General features: G+C 31.2%; 1 pseudogene; it reads left to right on the forward strand.

Annotated features, from left to right (window-relative positions):
• Positions 1-427: 427 nt before the first annotated feature.
• LOC148766480 (uncharacterized) lies at positions 428-2,091 on the forward strand (annotated as a pseudogene).
• The last annotated feature ends 11,569 nt before the right edge of the window (positions 2,092-13,660 follow it).

Raw genomic sequence — 13,660 nt, forward strand, 5'->3', positions numbered from 1 at the left:
ACTGGGGAGCTTGTGATAATCGTTTTGACATTTACCATATTTTTTCGGTCACAACATATTATATTATTATTATTCCATTCTTTGTTTGTTTTTTTTTTAATTTAACTATGGACCCTATTTCTCGTTCGTCTATAATATTAGAAGTAGCGACGTTGAGAATAATGTCCTCTAGAAATATGTCACTAAAATCGGCAAATTGGGGGACGGTGGTGGTCATTGCAAATGAGTTTATAATTTATGTCATCAACAAAAATAAGGAAGTTACACCAGGGCTAAGGCTCACCTCTTAAACATTAAGAAGCAAGGGATTACAGGTTGCACGAGTGTTGGCAAGGATGTTATTTCTGAAATGATGAAGTTGGAAGAAGATGTAACACAAAAAAATCTGAGATCCCAACCTAAGAAAGTTTCTTTACTTAAGACTACGATGACTCCATTCTCTGGTGAAGCAGGATGTTCAAATTTGAAAAATTTGAAGAGGAGAAGAGTAGACGAGTCTCCCATTGCTATAGCTTTTGATTTACAAACTAGAGATCAATTGGATACAGAAATTGCTAGGATATTTTATACTGGGGGCATACTTTTTAATCTTGCTTATAATCCCTATTATCTGAGCTCTTTAGTATTTGCTGCTAATCATCCCTTGGGTAGTTATGTTCCTCCCAGCTTCAATAAATTGAGAACCACATTGCTCCAGCAAGAAAAGGCACATGTGGCGTAGTTGTTGGAACCTATTAAGAGCACTTGGTTCGAAAAAGATGTTAGTATTGTCAATGATGGTTGGAGTGACCACAGAGGAGACCTTTGATTAATATCATGGTTTTTTCTGAGTCTGGTCCCATGTTTATTAAAGTTGTGGATTGTTCTGGTAAGATAAAATATAAACAATTTATTGCAAATCTGTTGAAAGAAGTAATCGACGAGATTGGACTTGAAAAGGTTGTTCAAGTTATTACTAATAATGCTACCGTTGGAGAAATTATTGAAGGTATTTTTCCCAATATTTATTGGACTCCTTGTATTTTCATACTCTCAATCTTGCTTTGAAGAATATTTGAGCAGCTAGGAATGTGGAAGATAATCAAGTTACATATGACTTGTGTAGTTGGATTAGTATCATTCATGCAGATACTTTGCAAATCAAGAATTTTATAATGAACAATTCTATGAGGCTAGCTATGTTCAATCGACTTAGTCTTTTGAAGTTGCTTTCAGTTGCCGACACTTGTTTTGCTTCTATTGTTGTCATTCTTAAGAGATTCAAGCTTATTATACATGCTTCAGGGTTAATGATTTTCAGTGAACAATGGACACAATATCGAGAAGATGACGAAGGAAGAGTTAGATTTGTTCGCGATACGGTGGTGAATGAAGATTGGTGGAAAAAGTTTGATTACATTCTTTCTTTTACTGCGCCTATTTATGAAATGCTTAGAGTTTGTGATACAAAGAAGCCATGCCTTCATGTATCTTATGAGATGTGGGATTCCATGATTCAAAGAGCGAAGAAGGCTACCTATGAGCATGAAGGAAAGCAACAAATTGAATCTTCTGCTTTTTATGATGTGGTCCGCGAGATTCTTGTTGAATCGTTGGGCAAAGAATAATACTCCTCTTCATTGTTTGGCTCACTCGTTAAACCCAAAGTGATTTTTTATTTTAATTCAATATTCATTTTTTTTCTATATCAATGTGTTCTTTAGTTTTTGACTTCTTGTTATTTGCTTTCTTGATTTTTCCTAAGGTATTGTAGTGAAAAATGACTTAAAGATGGAGAAGGTAGATTGCCACCTCATATGGATGGAGAAGTTTCAACTGAAAGAATTAAATGCTTTAAAAGAATGTTCGCTAATGAAGAGGATCGTGCAAAGTCCAATGATTAATTTGCCTTCTCTCAAGAGTGGGGCATTTGGGGATCGAGATTCTATTGGCAGTAGATATGATATTGAGCCTAGTAAGTGGTGGGCATGTTATGGTTCAACTGCTCATTTGCTTCAAAGATTGGCGTTTAGGATTCTTGGACAACCTATTGTTAGAGTAGGTGACCAACAAGCCAACTTGTGGCTGTGGTCTTCCCATTTATTCTTGTAATAAATAATCATGTATCGTATTAATGATAAAATACCTTGGCAATCTATATCTTTGTATCTTGTTCAAACATAGATATAGTCCTTACAGTTATTACAAGTACCTGTAATTGATCTTTTAGGATCGTGAGATATTTACTTAAGTATTATAACTGTTAAACGTGTTCCTAGTCGAAGGGTTACGCCACCAATGAGGATATAGGACATTTCCCATTAGGAGACTAGTACTTAGTGTATGTGTACTGTGTCTCATCAGTAAACGATATTGTGATAGCGGCATGCATAAGTGGGTGCTCGTAAGTTGACGAGTTCACTGAACTCCCTCACCCTAGAAATCTCTAAGTGGTTCTCAATAATCGAGTAAAGATCTCTATGGTACAGTTGTACACCATTAGTAAAAGGACTAGTACATAAATTATAATAAGGAAACGTCTAATCAAGCTAAATCTAACCATAATAAAACTCTAAAATAAGAAAAAACATCATAAATTAAAAATGTGCATAATCTATATCTATATATATATATATATCTATCTATATCTATACTATCTATAAAAGTGTGAATCATGGGGGTTTCTTCCATTTTATGTATGGAAAAAATTGATACGATATATTAAATAATATATCGATTAATTATTAGTTAGTTAGTATTTTAATATTTAATATATTATTTAAGTATTGTTTTAGTTAATAGTTTATTATTAATTAATTAGATAGTATATTTTAGTTTATATATAACGTATATTTAGGGTTAGGAGAATTATTAAGTATTTTATTAGGATAGGTATTTATCTTTCCTAGTTAGATTAGGATTCTAGGGTTTTATTCTCTTTAAATAGTCGTATTGTGCTAGGGTTTTATTATGCAGAGAGAAATATTAAAGAATAGATCTTACGTTTCGTAGGAAATATTTATGATACTCAAGAGATCGTATCAATTGGTATCAGAGCGAAGTTGCGATTAACACCAACGCTTCGTTAGCAAGGCAGCGATTACATCAAAGCTACGCTGGAGCAAAGTTGAGATCACATCAAAACTTTGTGAAAATCATGATGTCAGAAACAAGACGGTTGGAGCGATTGGAGAAATCCGTAGAGAGATTACGGATTGACTTTCAAAAATTGCTCGAACAAAGTCACGGACGACGTCAACGCCAACACAAAAGCCGAAGGGACCGCCGCCCATCAGCGCCAACGCCACCGCTACCATCACCACCGCCGCTGCCGAGCCTATTCCCGGAGGAAGAGGAAGAGGACGACGATGACTTTTTCGAAGAACCCCATATTTTTGTCAGTTCGCCGGAAGAAGAAGAATCGAATTCCACTGAGATAAAGTGGGACGAAGAGCCGAAAGAAGAAGAATCGGAGTTAATTGAGATAAAGTGGGACGAAGTCGAGAAATTAACCAGAGAGGAGAACGAAGAGCTACTATGGATATTGGGAGATTTCCATGGTGTTCAAAAGAAAGGAGACGAAGAACCGATGGTCAGTTTGGAGGAGACAAAATCTGAAAAGACAATTAAAAAAGTTTATCTCACTACAAGAAAGTTCGCATTTGGCTACAACGAATTTCGTTGTGCAAAGTATATGATTTCGTTGCTAATTCCATTCGCAACGAAAATAAGTCGTTGCTAGCTTCGTTGTCTTTTATTTGTTACGGAAAGTTCGGGGCAACGAATTAAAAGTTGTTGCCAATACATTTAGTTTGCGCAACGAATTCATTTCGTTGGCAAATATTTTTCGTTGCCTATACATTTAGAATGCACAATGAATATATTTTGTTGGCAATTATATATCGTTGCCAATGTATTATGTATACACAACGAATTTATTTTCGTCGCCAATAGTATACACAACGAATTTATTTTCGTTGTCAACAAATTTATTTCATTGCAAAACTATGGTCAGGATTTTTATCGAAGTCGGACCCACATCCGCCAACCCGACCCACATCCATTGGACCACCGAGCCAAGCCGGACCCACATTCGTTGGACCACCGAGCTACTTCGGAATATGAATAGTTGGGTCGAACTCACGACCAGCCCAACGGGATGATAAATGTTAAATATATGAAAATATGACAATAGTAGGAATTGAACCCTAGTTGATTTGAAATTAGAGCCCCTTCAAACCGCTGGGGCAACATTATATTCTGCAAATTGGCTTAAAATAAATTTATAAAAACTAAATAGACAAGGAAAAATGTTTAATATAGTTATATAAATAAATAAGATTTTTTTTATCATATTTTATTTTATATAATTATAATAATAATAATAATAATAATAATAATAATAATAATAATAATAATAATAATAATAATAATAATAATAATAATAATAATAATAATAATAATAATAATAATAATAATAATAATAATAATAATAATAATAATAATAATAATAATAATAATAGTAATAATAATAATAATAATACTAATAATAATAATAGTAATAATAGTAATAATAATAATAATAATAATAATAATAATAATAATAATAATAATAATAATAATAATAATAATAATAATAATAATAATAATAATAATAATAATAATAATAATAATAATAATAATAATAATAATAATAATAATAATAATAATAATAATAATAATAATAATAATAATAATAATAATAATAATAATAATAATAATAATAATAATAATAATAATAATAATAATAATAATAATAATAATAATAATAATAATAATAATAATAATAATAATAATAATAATAATAATAATAATAATAATAATAATAATAATAATAATAATAATAATAATAATAATAATAATAATAATAATAATAATAATAATAATAATAATAATAATAATAATAATAATAATAATAATAACAACAATAATAACAACAATAATAATAACAATAATAATAATAATAATAATAATAATAACAACAATAATAATAATAATAATAATAATAATAATAATAATAATAATAATAATAATAATAATAATAATAATAATAATGATAATAATAATAATAATAATAATAATAATAATAATAATAATAATAATAATAATAATAATAATAATAATAATAATAATAATAATAATAATAATAATAATAATAATAATAATAATAATAATAATAATAATAATAATAATAATAATAATAATAATAATAATAATAATAATAATAATAATAATAATAATAATAATAATAATAATAATAATAATAATAATAATAATAATAATAATAATAATAATAATAATAATAATAATAATAATAATAATAATAATAATAATAATAATAATAATAATAATAATAATAATAATAATAATAATAATAATAATAATAATAATAAATTAAAATCAAGAAAAAATAGTTGGTTTGTAAATTGACAACGATTATATTTTGTTGCCAAATCACTTGGAACATTTACAAACGATTATATTTTGTTGCCAAATCATTTGGAGCATTTACAACAAAATATTCCGTTGTCTGTTATCACTTACTGGCAACAAAATAAATTTGTTGTCGTTGTATATGTATTTACTACAAGTTTATATCGTAGCAAAAAGAAACACTCTTTTGCAACAAATGAAGTTGTTGTCTTACATTAAATTCGTTGCGAAATGTATATGATACTTTTCACAACAATAGTTTTCGTTGCCTATGAGATTCAAAGTCAACAAAAATTTCTTGTTACAAAAAGGTTATTTTTTAGCCACAAATACTATATTTCGTTGCTAAAATATAATTATTGGCAACGAAATTAATTTCGTCCACAAAGAAATCGTTGCCTATTTTACATTTTCTTGTAGTGTCTATTGGGAAAAAAATTGAGTATTTTCGCAAAAGTAGCCTTTGGAATCTCTTGGGGTCAGCAAGAGCCATGTGTTAAAGAGTTTGGTCGTTCATCGTGTTTTTCGGAGTCAATTGGGAAGCAAGTCGATGAACAAATCGATGAAGTCAAACATAGGTGGAAACTCAAAGATGAGGGACCAAATGGACTCGAACCTTGAGGACAAGGTTCATTTCAAGAGGGGTGGTTTGATACGATATATTAAATAATATATCGATTAATTATTAGTTAGTTAGTATTTTAATATTTAATATATTATTTAAGTATTGTTTTAGTTAATAGTTTATTATTAATTAATTAGATAGTATATTTTAGTTTATATATAACGTATATTTAGGGTTAGGAGAATTATTAAGTATTTTATTAGGATAGGTAATTATCTTTCCTAGTTAGATTAGGATTCTAGGGTTTTATTCTCTTTAAATAGTCGTATTGTGCTAGGGTTTTATTATGCAGAGAGAAATATTAAAGAATAGATCTTACGTTTCGTAGGAAATATTTATGATACTCAAGAGATCGTATCAAAAATATCCTTACTTGGGTAAACTTAAATGTCAATTAAGTCATATATAATTTAACAATTAGTTAGTTAAAAAAAATACATTAGTTACAACAATATTAGTTTAAGATTTATTGAACAATTACAACTTCTTGAAAAAAAAAAAGAGCATGGACAAAAACGTGTATAGACGTTCCGGGTATATGCGTATTACGTTTGTGGCATGTTCACATTAATTCAATCAATCAATTATTATTCATTCATGCACATTAAATCAATCAGTTAATTGTTGTTCCTAATTAATACAAATAAGTGGAATATTATTCCTAATTAAGTTGATGGAAAACCATAAACCATCGAAAAAATGTATAGTTATAGTAGTAGAACTCTAAACGTACACACTTGAACACATAAACAGAATCATGTTTGCGTTTCTATTTCGTCGCTATATCAGATTGGTTGTCTTGATATTGTCCTTTTAAGATAACAAAAGAGTGATATGCACAAGGACTTTAGTGCTTTTAATTTGAATACAAATAAAAATGAGTGGGAGTGTTGTATTCAATAAACATCAAAGACATCATAATCATGATCAGAATCAGGTTTAAATATTTGTTTGTTTGTTTGTTACTAAATTTGTTCTTAGTATGATGTAATTAAGTTTATGTTTATTTTTGTGGACTACAATTCTTTACATATTTACCTATTGTAGTTTAGATACCATCGGGATTAGTTTCTCTGCATTATACACTTAATTGGTTAAACGAATTTCAATATAATTGCAATTTGAGTGATTAACTAAGGTTAAAAATTCTAGGTTCAAGTGATCAATTCGAAATGAGGTGGTAACAATTTCAGTTAAATTTAAAATTGTATTTTTTTTTTTTTTTTTTGTGTAATTCTTTGATGCATATTGATTTTCTATCATTGCAGAAACAATATATTTTTTCGTCCGAAGAAGAGATCTTGAAAAATAAGGTAACTAATCATATCTCTATATTTATTAAGTTAGATTACCCATTCTTTTGTTACATTAAATACTTTCTGAATGCGTTTGGATGGAGGAAGTTGGAGAGGAATTTGATTTGCGAAAATATTTAAAATGACTTCAAATTTGGAGTCATTTGAAATCCACACCAATTGCTCCAAAAATCAACTAAAAAGGAGGGGTGTGGATTTGAAATTCATCCTCAAATCTCTCAATCTAAACAAGTTCAAGGGATTTGTTATTATGAATTTGAAATCCCTCCTCCAAATCCCTCCATCCAAATGGACGCTTTAAGTTGATAGACAAAAGCGTTGGTGATTATAAATCGAGGAGACTATAGTTCATGTTGGCATAATGAATGATATGAGAAGAGGGTTGAGTGATTTGTGAATAATCCCACGGACCCAAAAGTAAATGTATATATGTGCGGACCAAAATACATTCGCAAATAAATCCATCCATTATTATTTTCCCAAAATACCTCTCACAATATAATTTACATCAAATTCACCCATGAAAGCCTAACTTATCTAATATTGCACATTGACATCCAATTTTAACAAAATATCACATTAACCCCCATTTTCTAAAGACATACCTCTTTTTTTTCATTTTTCCTGAATTTTTTTTCCTGCCACCACCTCCGGCATTTTTTTTCGGGTAAATTCCACTTTACCCCCTCGTACTCTGCCCAAGAACCACTTTACCCCCTCGTACTCTCAATTTCATCGATTTACCTCCTTGTACTTGTACAATTTCCCAATACAGCCCTCTTCGTCAACTTTTTTCGATTTTGACTCTGACGCCATTTGGTCAAGAGTCAAAATATTGACGTAAATATTGATTTTTTTCGATTTTGACTCTCGTGATTAGAAAAGAGAAAGTTTCACACATTCATATATTTTTTTTCTTTGCACTGGGTGGAATCGATCAATTTTTGGGTCTTGATTTTTACTAAGTTAGGGGTTCAATTTGGGGATATCTTGGAAGGGGAAGTGGTGGGAGAAGAAGAAATGACAATATTAACGGAGGAGAAACGACGCGTTATAGGCAGTGGCAATTTTGTAATTTACAGAGTTGACCAAACGGCGTCATAGTCAAAATTGACAAAAGTTGAAGGAGAGGGTTGTATTGGGAAATTGTACAAGTACAAGGGGGTAAATCGATGAAATTGAGAGTACGAGGGGGTAAAGTGGTTATCGGGTAGAGTACGAGGGGGTAAAGTGGAATTTACCCTTTTTTTTCTTCTTGATTTTGTTTCCGACCGTTGATCTCATTGTAATCTTACTATTTTACACAGTAGTATTAATGTGTTCACAATAATATTAAATATTTTTTGAACAACCAAAATAGTAACATTATCGTGTTAACAATAATATTAACACTATAATATTATTATCTTAACCAAAATAATACTCTTTTTTTTTATGAAACCAAAATAATACTCTCATAGTGTAATATTACTGTGTTAACTAAAATACTATTGTCTAAGACAATAAATATAACAATCAAACATTGTAATATTACTTAATATTAATGTGCAGACTAGTACAATACTAATGTCTGAGACAGTAATATTGCAGGCCAATAGTAATATTTATACTAACACAGTAATATTACTGTGTTATGTATAATATTACCGTCTGATATAGTAATATTGCAGGTCAAGAAAGTAATATTACTGTATGGCGTTCAAACGCCGAAAAAGAAAATTCAATTAAAAAAATCTAATATGGTGGTGGAAAAAAACCATTCCAGAAACAAAGTAGAAATAAAAATAAACGCCGGAGACCGATGGTCAACACCGATGGTGGGAAAATAAATCACAAAAACGAGAGAGAGAGTGTCAACACCGGAGACTAGTGGTCAACGCGGTGACCGAACGGAAACAACAATTTCATAAAAAAAAATTAAAAAGAAAAAAACAAGTCAACGCTGGAGACCGGCTGGAATTTTTTTTTTAAAAATGAAATAAAAAGATAAATAAAAAGTCAATGCTGGAAATCAGCGGCCAACGACGGTGGCGGTTAAAATTGGATTATGAGTCAAAATTGGTTGATTGATAAAATTTAGCTAAATTAGGTTTTAAATCATGAAATTGGGTGTGAATTAAAATTTCGAGGAGTTAGGGAGAGTTTTGGCATATATGACAGAGTTTTCGTTAATAGCAAATAACTTTGGATGGATGAATATATTTACGAGAAAGAAAAGTAGGATGTCCCTCTCCTTCGGTCATGGATTCTTTTGCAATTCGCTCAATACGAGTAATGAGAATAGAAACACTCAAATATAAATATAAACAAACATTTGTCATTGCCCAGGAACAAGTTATACATTTTTATTTATATCTCCAACACCTCCTTCTCGAGTGCCGACGAATTACACTTGCATTTGAAATATTCGAAATGGTGGCGACGATGGAATTTGAACACAAGACCTTTCGTTTCGCCAGACTTTGATACCACGTTAAATGACCACTGTTGGGTGCTAAATACCTAACACGCAAGTGCACGTATCGCAAACAAGTAGTAAAAGTGGACTCGTGAGAGTCGGATGTCGATCCCACAGGGAATACTCGAATTACCTAATCCTAAGTACCAAATTCTAACAACTATGATTTTTATCCAGCCTATGCAAGGTTGTCAAATTTAATCAACAAAATAAATTAAACTAATTAGGAAAGCAAATAAACAAGAGAGAATATCAATAAAACGGATCTAGGATTTTATCTTCCCCCTATGCAAGAATTGCTCACCCAAAACCCCTCAATTATGAAATATATGATTCATGATTATTAACCCGAGACACTAATTTACTCATAACCCGCTGTCGCGTGTATTATGAGTCTATTATTCATAAACGGTTCACTATATGTCTATGCAAACAAATTATGAATAAAGCATTAACTAACAAGTCTCGTAATTGGCTACCTAAGGTGATATCTGTATGTCTACGACACCACATGCAATTGACACACTCATCCGGTGAAAACTACTCGAAGGCTCTTATACTTACCGTCTAATTATCAAAATAGCTCTGTCGAGTCAATCCCAATAATCACAGATAAAGCACATAAATTGATCAAGTTCATGCACTAACAATCATAACAAGTAGAAGAAATAATCATAAAATCATAATTGTATAATCTCAAGAAAAAGGGTTCGCAATCCCTACATAGGGTTCCAACAAAATCCTAGATTAAAAACTTAGCTACGCATGTTCTCTACGAAAAACATAATAAAAACATAAAAATAATAGATTAAGAAAAGATAGATAAAAGAAGAATTGTGATGAAGAGTTGTCAATTCTCCGTCTTCGATTCTTCGTTCTCTCGCTCCTCTCGCTCCAAGGTTGTGTCCAATGTCTCCTTTGATTCGTGCTTGGTTTGGGCTTAAATAGATGTCCCCAACTTGGTAGATGATTCTAGGTTTCCTTGTGTGTTTAAAAGTCCAAAATTGCCTCCAGCGTGATTTGGCACGGCCGCGCGAAAATCAGTGCAATTCTCGCACGGCCGCGCGAGAATCGCCGAACATTCTGCCCAAATTCAGCATTTGGCACGGCCGTGCCAAAAATAGGCTAATTTTGGCACGGCCGTGCGGGCCTGTTTTCAGCCAATTTCAGCATATTTTTTATTATTTCACTTTTGGCCCATATTTTCTCCAAATTTGCAGTTTTGACCTCAAACTTTTCCAATTCTTCAATTTATACCTAAAATACAATAAATCAACTATTTAACCACCAATTATCGTTAAATCACACCAAAAGCTCAAATAAAAAGGTACGATAAAGTATAAAAATATATACTTAACACACCCCCAAACTTGATCTTTTGTTTGTCCTCAAGCAAAAACTAGCAACTTTCACAGCAACACTCTCAACAAATGCCTCTCATCACATAGATTAATGGTCAACTTTCATTTTTTCAGAACTTGCAATTATCATGACAATTCTCAAAAAATTACAAGCTCGTAATTCAAAGATACGTATTCACTCACCATTGCTAAAAACCACAAACCATGCTATCGCTTCAAGTATCTCATATTTGTAAATTAAAAATTGAGAAAATTTATACTTACATATTAATATTCAACTCCAAATACTCACCAAATTTCTTTACTCGGCTAGTATCAAATAATTGAGCTATTGGGATCATTGGGACTTTTTTGCTTTCAAATGTTGGGCTTTTTGGTTCAAGGTAGGAAATATGGGTATAGGTGGCTATGCTTCTTGAATTGAGATGATTACGCCAAATTTTGATAGATAGGCGTTTGAAACAATGAATTCACCTCTAAGGACTTTTAATAAACTCGATTCTTAAGAGTTCAAAAGTCTCCACTTTTGCTGTTAAGACAATGGATCGGGCTTTCAAAATAATTCAACAACTAGTCCTTACTTCCCCTTCTAGTCTCTTCTTCTTCTTTTTCTTTCTCTTTTTATTATTATTATTTTTTTATTTTTTATTTTTTATTTTTTTCTCTTTTTTTTTTCTCTCTTTTTTTTTTTTTTTTTTTTCCTTTTTTTTTTTTTTTCGGGGAAGAAGAAGAAGGACCTTATAAAAATTTCGACCGAACTTCAAGGGTTAATTTTTCCAAAATCTCCACTTATTCTACCTTATACACATTGGCTAAAAGAAAGAACACCGTTTCTCCAAGGCTCAATCAAGGTTCGAATGATACAAATTTAAAGGTAGGCTTGAAAGGCTCAAACGGTTCAAAGATGGCCCAAATCACTTCCCAAATTGCTCAACAATTTAATATTTCACTTATGTAATTAATTCCTAAGGCAAGTTCTAAAACCGAATAGCATATGATATAGCATAAATTAATTCCACGTTTTAAAACACAAAACTTTCAACCAAAGCAAGGCATAATTCGTGATTCCTAACAATGACTCCTTCTTACGACACTTTGAATCAAAAGCTCACCAAAATTCGAACAAAATCAAGATAAAACAAGCAATTTCATCATTAAACATCGACCATCTTTCATCATCATGATTCATCGAAGCATTTATCTCAAGCAATTTTTTTTTTTTTCGAAAGAAAAAAAACTAAAATAAAATAACTCAAATAAAAAAAAAACTTAAGGCATGCAAACTAAAAAATTAAAGCACATAAAAACAAGTAATTTTCCACCCCCAAACTTAAAATTTACATTGCCCTCAATGTAATTAACACGAAGTTTAAGGATAGAATACACCTGAATAAGTCGGAATCGTTGTCTTCGGGGTGTGAGAATTTGTGGAAAGAAATCTGATTTTCCTCTTGCGAAGATGCCCTCTATGTCTCTCGGATGACCGTCCCGATCGCAATTCCGACCTTAAAAATAAGAAATTAAATAAATTAATTAGAATGCATGCCTATGAAAATAAAAATAAAACATAAAATTAAAGAAAAATTTGAAAAACAGTAAAGCTCGGGTTGCCTCCCGAGAAGCGCTAAATTTTAAGTCTTCAGCCAGACTTTGCTTCTTGAAATTGTTATGTCCAATCCAAAGCCTTGTAGATTGCGCATCCATCCATGAGCTCTATCACTTCAATTGCAACCAAGGCATGGATAGCACTGCAATATGTCACGGTCCACCTTAGCTTGTAGTCTTTTTTGGTTGTAATCAATCGGTACGAAGCTAAGATGGGATATTCATCACCCGCTCCCTCAAATCGGTACACAAAAACCTCACGTCTGCGTATAACCTCCACTTCAAACACATTCGTCTTCTCATCAACCTCTATTGATGCCTTCAAATCTACATTTAGATCAACGACAGGGTCCACAACTAGAATATCTTCAATCATTACATCCATCTCCTTCTTCTCTTGTTCTGAGGCATCTTCATGGTTTAGCTCGATTGCCTTCTCAGATTCATCATGCTCAAGTGTCTTCGTAATTTCTATTTCTCTCATATCGACACTATTTTCTGGAGATGGAAGATTTTTTTCACCGCAGGCTTCACCCGAATTTTCTTTGATGTAACCATTGCCGATTTCATCTGGAATATTTTCAAGAGACTCAGATTTTAATTTGAGCGTCATCTCTTCCAGTTGTATCTCCATGTTTCGAAATGATGCTTGAGTGGAATTCATGAATTCGCCAATGATGGATACCAAATCAAGTTGGTCATTAGTGGTTTGTTGCTGCGATGGATAATAATTTTGAAAATCATCAAATTGTGGCTCTCTATGTTGAAACTCGTTCAAATCTTGGTCCTGAAAGCTTTGCTCGTATGTGTTGGTATAAGTGTTCCAATAACCTCTGTTGGTAAT

The sequence above is a fragment of the Erythranthe guttata genome, chromosome 12 (assembly GCF_056151865.1).
Source record: "Erythranthe guttata isolate IM_541 chromosome 12, IM_541, whole genome shotgun sequence".
Taxonomy (NCBI): Eukaryota; Viridiplantae; Streptophyta; class Magnoliopsida; order Lamiales; family Phrymaceae; genus Erythranthe; species Erythranthe guttata.